This window comes from Somniosus microcephalus, chromosome 10 (assembly GCF_052327205.1).
Source record: "Somniosus microcephalus isolate GS21.2 chromosome 10, FLI_Smic_1.0, whole genome shotgun sequence".
NCBI classification, from domain to species: Eukaryota; Metazoa; Chordata; class Chondrichthyes; order Squaliformes; family Somniosidae; genus Somniosus; species Somniosus microcephalus.
The window spans coordinates 138,364,503-138,379,864 of record NC_140996.1 but is presented as its reverse complement, the minus strand read 5'-3'; positions in this window follow the sequence as shown (position 1 = coordinate 138,379,864).

Here is a 15,362-nt window from a genome sequence, read left to right as displayed (position 1 = left end):
TTCCAGCACCGCTCTCCTTCTGGATGGACCCGGAGGCACAGGGTCGACATGCAGCTGAGCCGAGCTGGCAGAGTCCTGCGCCCTCCAACGAGGACTCTCCCCTGCTGGCCCTGTCTCCACCATCTGCTGATGCTCACTTGTGAGCTGTTATACACCAGGTGACAACACTACTCTATCTCGCGAAGGTCCCACCGAGGTGTGAGTGTCTGCACTGGTGCTGGGTGCTCTGAATTCTGCTGACGCTGCACCCTCAGAAGTTGCAGCTTCCTCTGAGGTGTCTGGAAGCTCGGGCTCTTCCTCCTGAACAATGGGGACGGGGGCTATCGATGGTCCTGTGGGGGAGTAAAGGAAAGAGGTAGAGATGTGAGGTCAAGGTTACATGAAGATTGAAAAGTGCAGATGATCATAAGTCAATCTGTTAGAGCATCAGATTTATTATCAGTGACTCATGCAATTTCAATGAGAGAGATGCCAAACTATTCTGTCACCAGCTTGCTGTGATGTGCCCATCTGTCCGGCCCCCACTTGGGAATCCTCCTCGATTCCGGCGATCTCCAGGGCCACCTCCTCCCAGGGGGTGAGCTGGGCTACTGAGGGTGGCCCTCCTCCTGTCATGGCTCTTTCCCTCTTATTTGGCTCTCTTTTCCTGCAATGAGTGACACAAGTGGAGTTTGAGTGAGAATGAAGGAGTGCGTGTAGAGAATCCATAGCATAGATGCTTAGAAAGAGACAAAGGACCCTCCCTGTGTGCTGAAAGTTGTTGTTGTCATGGCATCACAGTGATAGGGAGTGTGAGGGCTGCATGGCGGAATAGTTAAGTGAATGTGACCTTAGAGAGAGAGAGAGGGAATGGGTAAGGGTGCAGGCATGTAAGTGTCAAGTGGAATGTGGAGGAAGAGGTTGGCAAAGCAGAGTGCTGGTGAGGAGAGGCGATGGGGATCAGATTGAGGGTGATGGGAAAGTCATACTCACTTTTCCTGTTCGGAGAAGATCATGAAACCTCTTCCTGCATTGCAGCCAGGTTCTGCAGCTTAGCGAGATGGAGCTGACCTCCTGGGCCACTTGCAGCCACACAGCTTTTGTCTGATGGGGTGGCTTTTTTCTCCCTGAGGAAGGGAACGGCATCTCCTTCCTGGATCTCGCTCCCTCCACTAGAGCTTGGAGGGAGGACTCATCAAAGCGTGGAGCACACTTTGGCCTACTGCTGGATATAGTTGATGAAGAAGGCGAAGACAGCAATGGCCATAAAGTTTGCAGTCTCCAGAAGAAGCAAGGCTGCTTGCAGGCCTTAAATCCAGCAGCATTGATGACATCATCGGAGGCGACTTTCTGTCTGAAAAGGCTCATTGGACCAGGGGTTCCCACACGCATGAAATCAATTGGCCAATTAGGGGGAAATCCCACTTTCTCAGCACTTCAATTAGGAGTCGGGGTCCTGGCACGATTTCCACCTGACACACTCCAGCCCGCCCACACTGACAAAATCCAGCCCGATGTATCCCAGGCTGCTGTGTGAGGCAAGGGTGGAGATTGCAGGGGCTCTGACATAAATTTTCAGAACCTTTCTGTCCACAGGGGAGGTGCCAGAGGACTGGAGGACAGCTAACGTAGTATCATTATTCAAGAATGTAGGAATTACTAACGGGGTTGGGGTTATTGCCTCTGGTCAGTCAGAAACCTCTGAGCTGCTCCAGGGACCCCCGTGCAGTTTCAAATCGTTCTCCTATTCCTGGTTCTGACCACCAGACTTATTCGGTAGCGATGTAGACAGAAAAACGTGACTCGTGGTTGGGTGCAAAACAGACCAGTATTTATTGAAACAAAAAGAAACAACTTAAAAATAATTGATACAACACACTTATGCCTGGTACAGCACTTTTGCTTAACACAACACTGATACTTCAATATAGCACTTTTAGTACAACACTTGTCTACTACAGCACTTTCTGCTTAGTGCAACACTGTTACTTAAATACAGCACTTTTAATACAGCACACTTAGTGTCCACTACAGCACTTTCCTGCTTAGTGCAACACTGTTACTTAAATACAGCACTTTTAATACAGCACACTTAGGGTCCACTACAGCACTTTCCTGCTTAGTGCAACACTGATACTTAAATACAGCACTTTTAATACAGCACACTTAGTGTCCACTACAGCACTTTCTGCTTAGTGCAACACTGTTACTTAAATACAGCACTTTTAATACAGCACACTTAGTGTCCACTACAGCACTTTCCTGCTTAGTGCAACACTGTTACTTAAATACAGCACTTTTAATACAGCACATTTAGGGTCCACTACAGCACTTTCCTGCTTCGTGCAACACTGATACTTAAATACAGCACTTTTAATATAGCACACTTAGTGTCCACTACAGTACTTTCCTGCTTAGTGCAACACTGTTACTTAAATACAGCACTTTTAATACAGCACACTTAGGCCTAGAAATTCAGTTGTTTGCACCAGCCGCTAGCGCCTTAGGAGGAGGAGAAGTGGGGCGCTAAGCGGCTAGCGCCCGGGCGCAGCACGATCTGCGCCTCTCTCGAACTTCAGTTAAGATTTAGCAGCGGCGTAAAACCTTTGCGCGCGCTCAGCTGAGCGCGCAGATCCTGACGTCATTTCATGGTGCAACGCCCTTTGTGCGCCCCGAGCCAGAAATTCAGTGGCGCCGGCCTATTGTGCGCCTGGCGCCCCTAGCGACTGGTAGAGGGGAACGGTTCCCAGTCACTGTGGGGCGCAGGGGGCGCCAATTAAAGGGGACTCCTCCTGCAGTATAAATGGCAGCCATTTTGCACCACTCCTTCTTTGTGAGAGACAGATCTTTGGAGAGAGACAAAGGTAGAGAGCTTTCTGGTTTGGCTCAACACTCGCACAGATACTTGTGGCTTCAGGCCACAGCTTTGCACTTGTCTTAAACTTCAGTGTCATAGCATTGATTGGAAACATATAATGCGGGCTGCAATGGGTGGAAACGTTGGGCTTCTCCATTGCATTCAAAGGGCTCAGAGACGCCGTGAGAGAGTGCCAGTCATGGCCAGATGGAGAAGGGCCAACAGGCATTGGCAAAGGAGGCCTTACCCACCCAGGGTATTCCGCCAGCAGTTCTCATATCTGAACATGCCTGAGGAGCAGTCTGCTTGGAGGCTGCGATTCAGAAGGGCGGTGGTCACTGTGATCTGCCACCTGCTTTGCGGAGATCTGCAGCCACAGCTGAGGAGCAGGACATCTCAGTTGGTGGCAGTGAAGGTGACGGTGGCTCTCAACTTCTATGCCACCGGCTCCTTCCAATCTGCTACTGGGGACATTTCCAACATCTCCCAGTTTGCGGTACATTGCTGCATCTGCCAGGTGACCAATGCCCTTTTCAGAAGGAGACGTCAGTTCATCTCCTTCCCCATGACCCTGGACAAACAGCAAGAGTGTGCAATGGGCTTTGCAGCATTAGCAGGCTTCCCCATGGTGCAGGGCGCCATTGACTGCACGCATGTGGCTTTGCGGGCACCTCTAGAGAATGCCGAGGATTACCGCAACCGGAAGGGCTACCATTCGTTCAACGTGCAGTTGGTGTGTGACCACAGGCAGCTCATCCTAGCTGTCAATGCCCGCTTTCCAGGCAGCAGCCACGATGCCTTCATCCTGTGCCAGACTTCTGTGGCAGACATGTTCGAAGCCCAGCCTCACCCACGAGGATGGCTTCTCGGGGACAAAGGCTATCCTTTGTGCACCTGGCTGATGACCCTGCTCCGTGCGCCCAGCACCCCTGCTGAAGAGGGATACAATGACAGCCATCAAGCAACCAAGAACATCATTGAGCAAACAATCGGCGTGCTGAAGCAATGGTTCCGCTGTCTGGATCATTCCGGGGGTGCCCTACAGTACTCGCCTGAGCGAGTCTCCCATTTCGTTGTCGTGTGCTGCATGCTGCACAACCTGGCTATCCGCAGGACTCAGCCACTGCCAGCAGACATTGGAGGACCACCAGAGGAGGAGGAGGAGGAGGAGGACCAGCACAGGAGGGAGGCAGAAAGTGCAAGGGCCGTCCGTCGGCGGCTTATTGCAAGTCGGTTCTAGGCCCCCTCTCAGGGAATGGCTTGTGCCAATGGCAGAAGATGAATGTAGCTGCTCCACAAGCCCTCAGCCGAGCAGGGCAACCAGGACTTCCAAAAGAAAGCATGGACAGTGTGATTTAAGAACATTTTTTACTGTGATACCTCTGTGCCCTTCCCACATGACAAACTAATGGAGAGAAACCCCCCCCAAAAACACAAATACACCAGTCTCGGCCTTTACAAGTAAAACAAATACACCAGTCTCAGCCTTTATAAGTAAAACAAATATACCAGTCACAGCCTTTAAATATGAAACAAATACAGCAGTCTCGGCCTTTATATATGAAACAAATACACCAGTCTCTGCCTTTATAAGTAAAATAAATATACCAGTCTCGGCCTTTAAATATGAAACAAATACACCAGTCTCGGCCTTTATATATAAAACAAAACATTTGGCCACACCTTCTACTTTTTCCCCTGCGAGGGTGATCCATTTCGCTTCCGTGACTGGCCCCTGCCCGCCCTGCAGCTCCTCCTCAATGGGACCCCAGTGGCTGCAGCAAGGCTGGGGGAAGGCTGCTGAGGGTCAGATGGTGAGACGGCAGATGCCCTTGGGGGTCGGCCTGGACCAGCTCTGGGCCTGGAGGGGCCGGCTGCTGACTGCTCCAACTCTGCTTGGGCAGCAGCAGTCTGTCCAACAGCTGGTGGCAGCTGCAATGGAGGAGTGACAGTGTTGGCTGCAGGAATGCTGCCAACCTGACAGATCACAGGCACTCCCTGGTCGGCTGATACATTGGCACGCGCACGGGCCAGCACTGCAGCATGCGCAGCAATCTGCTGAGGCACAGACTGCTGGGCTGCTGCGGCATGGTGAATGCCCCGGCAATGCCTGGCCGATCCAGCGAGTGTAGCAGCAGTTCGTGCCCGTGTGGCCCTGGTCTTTGTCTGCATGACAGCAGCCAGTGAATGCACGGCACGACTGAGCACTTGGCTAGAAGCCACCTGTGAAGCAGCGAAGTCCTGCTGACTCCTAGCATGTGCTGCTGCGACATCCTGCAGACTCCTGGCCTGTGCTGCACTGAATTGTTGCAGACTCCTGGCCTGTGCTGCCGCGACGTCCTGCAGACTCCTGGCCTGTGCTGCCCTGAATTCCTGCACACTCCTTGCCAGTGACTCCATGGAGTCAGGCATCCTTGCCACTGCAGCCATGAGCTCAGTGTGCTTGTGCTCAGCCTGGGAGCCCATTTCCGCTGGGAGCCGCACCTCCTCTGCGCTCACCGTAGCAGGACTGCAGGCTGCACTCACCCTCCGGGGAGAAGGCCGCCGAGCATCCCCACCCCTCCCGCGTTGCTGCAGCTCGCTGGTCCCCGGAGCTTCACTATCCTCCGACCCTTCCCCCCTGCTCCCCTCCAGGGAAGATGTGTCACCATCATGGCCACGGGCTGCCTCGGCTGAGGGTGTCCCTGATGGGCTGGCTTCCTCTTCCTCCTCCTCTATGTCTGACTCGGACACAGTGCCAGCTTGAGGGGCCGCCTCCTCACCTGGCGAGTCACCATCTGAAAGCAGGGAGGCACAAGAGTTGCTTTAGAGTGAGGACAGGGCGGCAGTGAGGGAGGCATGAGTGCTGCTGTGCACTGCATTGGTTCAATAGTGGCAAAGGATGCTGGTGTGAGGCGCAAGCGGAAAGGGAGAGGTCAAAAAGGTGATGACCTTACCATTGGTGCCCAGAACAGGGTCAGTATCTCCAGTGGCGACGTGGCCACTCAGCCAGCCTGCCATGATCTGCTCCACTCGCTGCTTGAGGTCGCTCAGCTGTTTCAGGTCAGGACGGCCTCCCCCAGTCTGTCGCTGCTGTCTTCTGTTATGCACCAGCTTGGCCTGCAAGAGAAAGGACTGCCTCTAAGTACAGTGTCAAGCCCTGATCTTGCCCGCACTGCCTCCCATGTTCGATTAGCCCTGACAGTGTCAAGCACTGACCTTGCCTGCACTGCCTCCCATGGTCGAATAGCCCTGACAGTGTCTAAAGTCCTGCATGCGCAAGTGCTTTTCATGACAGTCCCATAGCTGCTGGATGAGGGCTGACCATTAGGGCTTTCAGACCCGTTTGGCCATAAAGTGAGGTGCACATGCAGGGATGAGGAGGATACTGGAAAGGGTACTCACCCTGACAACCCGAGTGAGGTCGTTGAATTTTTTCCGGCACTGGGTTGGTGTCCTGCCAACCACGCTGTTGGACGTGACCTTGTTTGCCACATCCCTCCATGCTTTCCGATATTCGGCGGGCAGCGGCCTCCTGCCACCCTCAGGGAAGAGGATATGGCGCCTGCGGTCCACTGCGCCAACCAGCAGCCTCAGGTCACCCTCGCCGAAGCGCTGTGCTCTCTCCCTGGCCTTCTTCATTCTCCTGGGCGTGGAGCTGTTCCAGAAGCAGTGTTCAGGCCTTGCCTTAGGGCTGCAGTGTGCAGGGCACGGCAGCCAAGCAATTCTACCCTCCCCCTTTAAGTGCCGACCAGCGTCTGACTGTCTGCCCTCAATGAGCAACTCACCGCACCTGCGCTGCGCCCGCCTTCGGTGTTAGAGCCCCGGATCGCCGGCTTAGCGCCTAATGATAGTCATGCATTGCCTGCTTTAGCGCAGCAGCAACCTCTTGGGGTGATGCAACTGAATATCGGCGAAGGTGGCGCTAAGTTATGCCAGGCACAAAAGTTAGCGAACGCCATGCTGTAGCGCCCCAAACGTGGCTATACAGGTAGACTACCCTTTATCCGAACTACAGTTTTAACAAAATTTCCCTTAATTCCCACCCCTATACCTATTCTAAGTTGCCTTGTAATGGGCCAGAAAATGTATGCTCACCAATGAACACCTGCCCCGTGCCCTTGCAGTCTTAGATTCTTCACCACCCCGAAAATGGAAATACCCCAGTGTTTAAAAGTAACTGCTGGTATTCCACTCCCTTGGGCAGGCTCCCGAGTTGTAGATAGGGCATGGAGGTGAGGCTGCAGAGAGAGAGAGAGATGGCTTCTTGAGAAGCTATCTTATACCCCATTTGGGGCCAAAATCTTCCCGCCCAAATCCGGATGCATCTGGGCTAAACAAAAGGGATCCAATGTCCCCATTGACTGTGATGGGGTTTGAATGAATTACCCATTTCCCTTATGATGAGTTTTTGAATGTATGATGGGTTTTTGAATATATCCCCATTCATCGTGATGGGTTTGAATAGAGCTGTCTTGGTTTGAAAAAAACATGTCTATTTCCTGAATTGCTGAGTAAACAGCCCTTGGATGTTAGCGTAAACAATCTGATTGTCCTGTGGTCACACCAACCGCAATTGATTGGCAGTCTCAAGTGAATAATCCTTTGTGTCAACATTGTAGACTCTTTATAAGCAAACATCAATTGTCCTGCAGGGAAACTCCCCGAACTGGCTTTGATTGACAGTTTAAATACTCCATTGCTTCAGGGCTGGGGTTTTTTTCTAAATCCTTTGTCAGCCATCTTTGATTTTCCCTTTTCATATGCACACAGACTGTGTGGTGTCTTCTGCCACGAGGTCGGACAGCCATCTTTGATTATCCTTTTTCACAGACACACACAGGCTGCCTTTCAAGTCCTTTTTGTCAGCCCGTGCTTTGAACAGAGACTGTCTTTTGCCTTCTGCCATGAGGTCTGACGGCCATTTTGATCACTGGATTTTTAAAGGTATATTCTACCCAGGTATTCTTTAATCAACAATATAATCTTTGGCTGTAGAAATTTCAGAATTATTGCAAAATCTTACAAGAAGGGTAGTGGGGATAAACCAGGGAATTACAGGCCAATGAGCCTAACATCATTGGTAGGGAAATTATTGGAAAAAATTCTGAGGGACAGAATTAGTCTCCATTTGGAGAAGCAAGGATTAATCAAGAATAGTCAGCTTGGCTTTGTCAGGGGGAGATCATGTCTAACCAGTTTGATTGATTTTTTCAAGGGGGTGACTAGGTGTGTGGATAAGGGTAGTGCAGTTGATGTAGTCTACATGGACTTCAGTAAGGTTTTTGACAAAGTCCCACATGGGAGACTGGTCAAGAAGGTAAGAGCCCATTGGATCCAGGGCAATTTGGCACATTGGATCCAAAATTGGCTTAGTGGCAGGAGGCAGAGGGTGATGGTCAAACATTGTTTTTGTGACTGGAAGCCTGTGTCCAGTGGTGTACCACAGGGATCGGTGCTGGGTCCTTTGCTGTTTGTAGTGTACATTAATGATTTAGATATGAATGTAGGAGGTATGATCAGTAAGTTCGCAGTTGACACGAAAATTGGTGGAGTGGTAAATAGCGAGGAGGGAAGCCTCAGGTTACAGGACGATATAGGTTAGATGGGCAGAACAGTGGCAAATGGAATTTAACCCTGAAAAGTGTGAGGTGATGCATTTTGGGAGGACTAACAAGGCAAGGGAATACACAACGAATGGTAGGACCCTAGGAAGGACAGAGGATCAGAGGGACCTTGGTGTGCATGTACATAGATCCCTGAAGGCAGCAGGACAGGTAGATGAGGTGGTTAAAAAGGCATATGGGATACTTGCCTTCATTAGCCGAGGCATAAAATATAAGAGCAGGGAGGTTGTGATGGAGCTGTACAAAATGCTTTTAGGCCACAGCTGGAATACTGTGTGCAGTTCTGGTCGCCACACTATAGGAAGGATGTGATTGCATTGGAGAGGGTGCAGAGGAGATTCACAAGGATGTTACCTGGGCTGGAGAGCTTCAGCTATGAAGAGGGGCTGGACAGGCTGGAGTTGTTTTCCTTAGAGCAAAGAAGGCTGAGGGGGGACCTGATTGAGGTGTACAAAATTATGAGTGGCATAGATAGGGTAGTTAGAAAGGGGTCAATGACCAGGGGCCATAGTTTCAAGGTAAGGGGCAGGAGGTTTAGAGGGGATTTGAGGAAAAACTTTTTCACCTAGAGGGTGGTTGGAATCTGGAACTCACTTCCTGAAAGGGTGGTAGAGGCAGGAACCCTCACAACATTCAAGAAGCATTTAGATGAGCACTTGAAATGTCATAGCAAAGAAGGCTACGGACCAAGTGCTGGAAAATGGGATTAGAATAGACAGGGCTTGATGGCGGGCGCGGACATGATGGGCCGCAGGACCTCTTTCTGTGATGTATGACTCTATGACATTCAACAGCATTACCATCACCGAATCCCCCACCATCAACATCCTGGGGGTCACCATTAACCAGAAACCTAACTGGACCAGCCACATAAATACTGTGGCTACAAGAGCAGGTCAGAGTCTGGGTATTTTGTGGCGAATGACACACCTCTTGACTCACCAAAGACTCTCCACCAGCTACAAGGTACAAATCAGGAGTTTGATAGAATACTCTCCACTTGCCTGGATGAGTGCAGCTCCAACAACATTCAAGACGTTCAACAGCATCCAGAAAAAAGCAATCCACTTGATTGGCACCACATTCACCACCTTAAGCCTTCACTCCCTCCACCACCGGCGCACCATGATCGCAGTGTGTACCTTCTACAAGATGCACTGCAGCAACTCGCAAAGGCTTCTTCGACAGCACCTCCCAAACCTGCAACCTCCAACACCTAGAAGGACAAGGGCAGCAGGCGCATGGGAACACTGCCACCTGCAAGTTCCCCTCCAAGTCACACAGCATCCTGACTTGCAAATATATCATCGTTGGGTTAAAATCCTGGAACTCCCTTCATAACAGCAGAGTGGGAGTACCTTCACCTCACAGACTGCAGCAGTTCAAGAAGGCGGCTCACCAGTACCTTCTCAAGGGCAATTAGGGATGGGCAATAAATGCTGGCCTTACTAGCGATGCCCACATGTCATGTATGAATAAAAAAAATAGCAGAAGTGGTGCAGACTGCAGTATGTCCATCTCAGGACTCAGCTGCCATGAAGCAAAGATCACCTTCAACGTAAAAGGGTCCTATCGACATACAGCAGCTGTGGTGTATGTGCCTTTAAGAGCCCCCTGTGTACTGTAATGCCGGTAATGGCCACTTGGGCTATATAAGCCTGTATAGTGTCTTGTATCTTTTAGTTCACCTCCAGACTTTGTTCACTAAACACCTGTGAAACCAACTCTTGCATTCCATGTCTCCAGTAACACACGGACACAACAGTGGCGATGAATTGGAAATGGAATTACCTGCAATTCGGCAGCACCTCAAGGAGATCGATTCCTCAGACGAAAGTCGAAGAAAAACAAGAAAAGAAAAAAACTGTGGTTTCACCAGCTAGCCGAGCTGGTGGCAGGTACTGCAATAATCCTTCCTGGGCGGCGGGCTGGGGCTCGATTGGCTGGCTCTGCAGCGGGGCCGAGCAGCGAAGGCGGAGGCAAACAGAGACAGAGGGTGGAGCACTCGGGAGACGGCCGGTGCTGCAAAGCAGGTCGGCGTTCGGACCAAGCAGAGGGAGGGAAAAGTCCCACAGAGTCCGGCGGGAACGAGTCTCCACCTATTAAAAAAACACCTGTGTAAATAAAAACCGCGGAGAACAGCGTTGTCAGCAGCAGCAGCGGCGGGAAAGCGCAGGAGGCGCCATTTTTTTTCTGCGGGGAAGAAAGGAAAGCGTGGGAGGCGCCATTTTTTTTTCAGGATGCCTAAGACTGGCAATATTACTGCTTTCGATAGCAATATAGAGGATTGGACCACATATGTGGAAAGAGTGGAGGTATATTGCACAGCAAATGAAATAGAGGATGTTAAAAAGGCATCAGTACATCTAAATCTAATGGGCGCAAGGACATACGGGCTGTTACGAAACTTAATCACTCCAGCCAAACCGAGGGACAAGAATTTTAAGGAGATTGTTGATACCCTACAGGAGCACTTCAACCCAACACCGCTGCTGATAGCGGAACGATTCAAATTCTTCAGGAGGAATCAGCACAAGAATGAAAGTAACGCTGATTACCTCACCGAATTAAGGAAGCTGTCAAAGCACTGCCAATTCGGGGCAGGACTGGCAGATTCTCTTCGAGACAAATTTGTCTGCGGTCTCCTAAGTGAAGGAACAAAGAAAAGGCTACTTTCTGAGAAAGATTTGACACTGGACAAGGCTTTCAGTGTGGCTGTATCATACGAAGCAGCTGCAAGAGGAGCTGCAGAGATACAGCAAAAGCCACAGGACTTCGGCACCCATGAAATGACACAGGGTTTCGAGAGATGTTATCGTTGCGGCAGATCCACCCATCACCAGAGGGACTGCTGGTTCAAGGACAAAGCATGCAGGCAATGCGGAAAGATTGGACACATTGCACGTGTATGCCGATCTGGAAACAAAAAGTCCACGGACAGGAAAAAAATCAATAAGGAAAAGTACAGAAAGGTACAAATGATGACGGACAGTAGCTCCGAAGACCAGAAGAGTGATAACGACTCCGGAAACAAGAGACTAAGCTGTCTCAAATTACATAATGTAATTGCCAAAGAAGATTACCAGACCATTTGGGTTACCCTCACAATAGCAGGGTCCCCAGTTAAAATGGAGCTAGATACAGGATCAGCTCTGACCGTCATAAGTCGATGGGATTACGAGCGGCTATTTCCGCATATACCTTTGAAAGACACATCCATTATCTTGAAAAGATATACGGGGCAGAAAGTATACTCCAAAGGGAAAATAAGGGTGCCTGTTGTATACAACAGCAAGGAAATACAGAAGTTGTATTTATACGTTCTGCAAGATGGTGGTCCACCGCTGTTGGGACGTGAATGGATCAGGAAGATACGTTTAGACTGGCACTCCATTCAGGCACTGACGGTGACCAGTAAGAAAAAAAATGATGATGACGTCATACCTGAACGATTAAAAGACATCTTGGCCAACGCCAAGGAACTGTTTCAACAGGAACTAGGAACCTTGAAAGGCGTCACCGCCTCAATAAAAGTGGAAGATGCGGCAATTCCCAAGTTTTTTAAGGCAAGGCTGCTGCCATACGCAATTCGTCCAGCAGTCGAGGCAGAGCTGGAGAATTTGGAAAAGGCAGGCGTATTATCCAAGATAGATTGGAGCGAGTGGGCAACACCCATCGTCCCGGTCATGAAGAAAACGTTGAATAATGATAAATCTGAAGAACAGAGAAAAATTCGCATCTGTGGAGGCTTCAAGGTGACTGTAAACCCGGTCCTTCACACGGTACAGTATCCTCTTCCGAGGATAGAAGATATTTTCGCCTCACTATCCGGAGGGAAACGTTTCACCAAAATTGACTTGGCACAGGCATACCTACAGATGGAGGTTGAAGAGGCCTCTAAAAAGTATCTCACGATAAACACACACAAAGGCCTGTACCAGTACAATCGACTGGTTTTCGGAGTAGCATCAGCTCCAGCTATCTGGCAAAGAGCTATGGAGCAAGTCCTCCAAGGGATTCCGGGGACTCAATGCTACCTAGACGACATCCTTGTAACAGGAGAAAATGACAACGAGCACCTTGCCAATTTGGAGCAGGTGCTCACTAGGCTGAGAGAACGGGGCCTGCGAGCAAATCGCCCCAAGTGCGAATTTTTCCAGAAACAAATATCATATTGTGGCCACATAATTAATGAGGAAGGGTTGCATAAGTCACCTGAAAAAATTGAAGCGGTCATAAAAGCCCCAGCACCTGAAAATGTCTCACAGTTAAGGTCGTTCCTGGGATTGATAAATTACTATCATAAATTTTTACCGAACTTGTCAACTGTTCTGCACCCTCTTAACGAACTGCTACAAACGGGAGTAATTTGGAAATGGAGCGAAGACTGTAAACGTGCCTTCTATAAATGCAAAGGCTTGATCAAGTCCAAGGAAGTTTTGGCTCATTACAACCCATCACTGCCAATCAGACTGGCATGCGATGCATCCCCTTACGGCGTAGGAGCGGTATTATCGCATAGATTCCCTGATGGCTCGGAGCGGCCTATAGCTTTTGCGTCACTCTCATTGAACTCAGCTGAGCGTAACTATGCCCAGGTCGACAGGGAAGCACTCAGCCTGGTATGGGGAGTGAAGAAATTCAACCATTACCTACATGGACAAAAATTTACCTTGTTGACTGACCATCAACCCCTCGTCTCCATATTCAACCCTAAAAAGGGTGTTCCCATTATGACAGCGCAAAGGCTACAGAGGTGGTCCCTTTTCCTAGGGGCACACCAATACGACATAGAATACAAAGGATCAAAACAGCATGGAAATGCTGACGGTTTATCACGCCTACCGTTGCCAACGGTTGAAGAGGCACCTACAGTGGACCCAGTGGAGATGTTCCACTCCACCATAGTGGAATGTCTACCAGTAACAAATTTTGCCATTGAAAAGGAAACGAGAAATGACCCAACTCTCTCACGAGTCTACGATTTAACGGTGAAGGGATGGCCAGCACATGGCGAACCACTGTTGCCAGCATTCTCGCAAAGAAGAGAACAGCTGTCAGTATGCCGAGGAACCTTGATGTGTGGATCCAGAGTGGTAATTCCACCCAAACTCCAGGATAAAGTGCTAAAGGAGCTTCACGAGGGGCATCTGGGTGGAGTGAAAATGAAGAACCTAGCCAGAGCGTTTGTGTGGTGGCCAGGTATCGATGGAGACATCGAAGAAATGACCAAGAGCTGCCTAGGATGCCAGAAGATCCAAAACGACCCACCACAAGCCCCTCTACATCCATGGGAGTGACCCTCATCTCCATGGCAAAGGGTACACATCGACTTTGCTGGTCCATTTATGGACTCAATGTTCTTAATCGCGGTTGATGCACACTCCAAGTGGCCGGAGGTAATAAAGATGTCCTCCACCACCCCGGAAAAAACCATCACAGTATTAAGGACCATATTTGCCAGGAATGGGCTGCCTGAACAGATCTGTTCTGATAATGGACCACAATTTGTGTCCGAAGAATTCAGGAAGTTCTTAAAAAACAATGGGGTTAAGCACTACATGTCCGCCCCATACCACCCCGCCACCAATGGATTGGCTGAAAGGTTTGTCCAGACCTTCAAGAAGGCCATAAAGGCCATGGGTAATGAAGACATAAATCTACAGCATAAGGTAGATAACTTCTTGTTTGCATACAGGAATGCAACACATGTGGTTACAAACCAAACTCCCGCCATGATGTTCTTCAATAGAAGCCTAAGATGCCGGCTGGATTTGATCAAGCCAAACATCAGAAGGGACATGGAGAACCGGCAATTTCAAGGCATGAATGAAAGGCCAATTAGAACCTTCCAGATAGGTCAACAAGTTTTGGCCCGGGACTACCGTACCGAGAAATGGCAGCCTGGAGCTATTTGCACACGACTAGAACCGCTGATGTATACCGTGGACATTGGAGAAAGCATAATAAGGCACCATGCTGACCAGATCATAGAGTCATCCGAAAAGGGACAACCTACACCACAACTCTATTCGCCTAATGATGAAGCAGAGATACCCATGGTATCTACCTCCGATCCGGTGATACTGGAACCAGATGAACCCGACACTGGCATTCAAGCCGAATCGACCTTGCCAAAAGAACCTACTACACCACCAAAAACTACTACACCACCGAGGCGTTATCCGGACCGAGTCAGGAAGCCTCCAGAGAGACTGACTTATAATTGATTAACTGCAGCAAATGTGTAGATTATTGTTCTTGTAACATGTTAATTAATGATTACTTAAAATGTTATGTACTGGTTGTCTAAAAGGGGAGGAATTGTGGTGTATGTGCCTTTAAGAGCCCCCTGTGTACTGTAATGCCGGTAATGGCCACTTGGGCTATATAAGCCTGTACCGTGTCTTGTATCTTTTAGTTCACCTCCAGACTTTGTTCAGTAAACATCTGTGAAACCAACTATTGCATTCCGTGTCTCCATTAACACACGGACACAACAGCAGCCATCACCTTCCACACTCCTGCCACAAGAGTAGCGCCTAAACCAGATGACGGTCAAGAGGACGTACCTCACACATGGTCATCAAGGAAATGCACCATAGTAGAAAACCATAGGCAGGCACACAGAATGTTTGGAAATTAAAAATATGGTTGCAGTACAGTTGTTTGTGCAGCGTGTTCTTGGCCAGGGTTGGGAAGAGATTTCATCTGTCGGTATAAATGGCAGATTTGAGTTGTGTTGAAAGGGAAAGGCATTGCATCTAAAGGTGTATGTCCACAGAGGGCATTGGAATGATGTAAACAAGACTGAATGCAGTGGGAACATTTACAAGTTTGGAGAAGGTATCTATATGAGAACTGGCTGTAGCTGCAAGCAAACAGTTCTCTTCCATTGACTCACTTGCTCTTTGTGATCG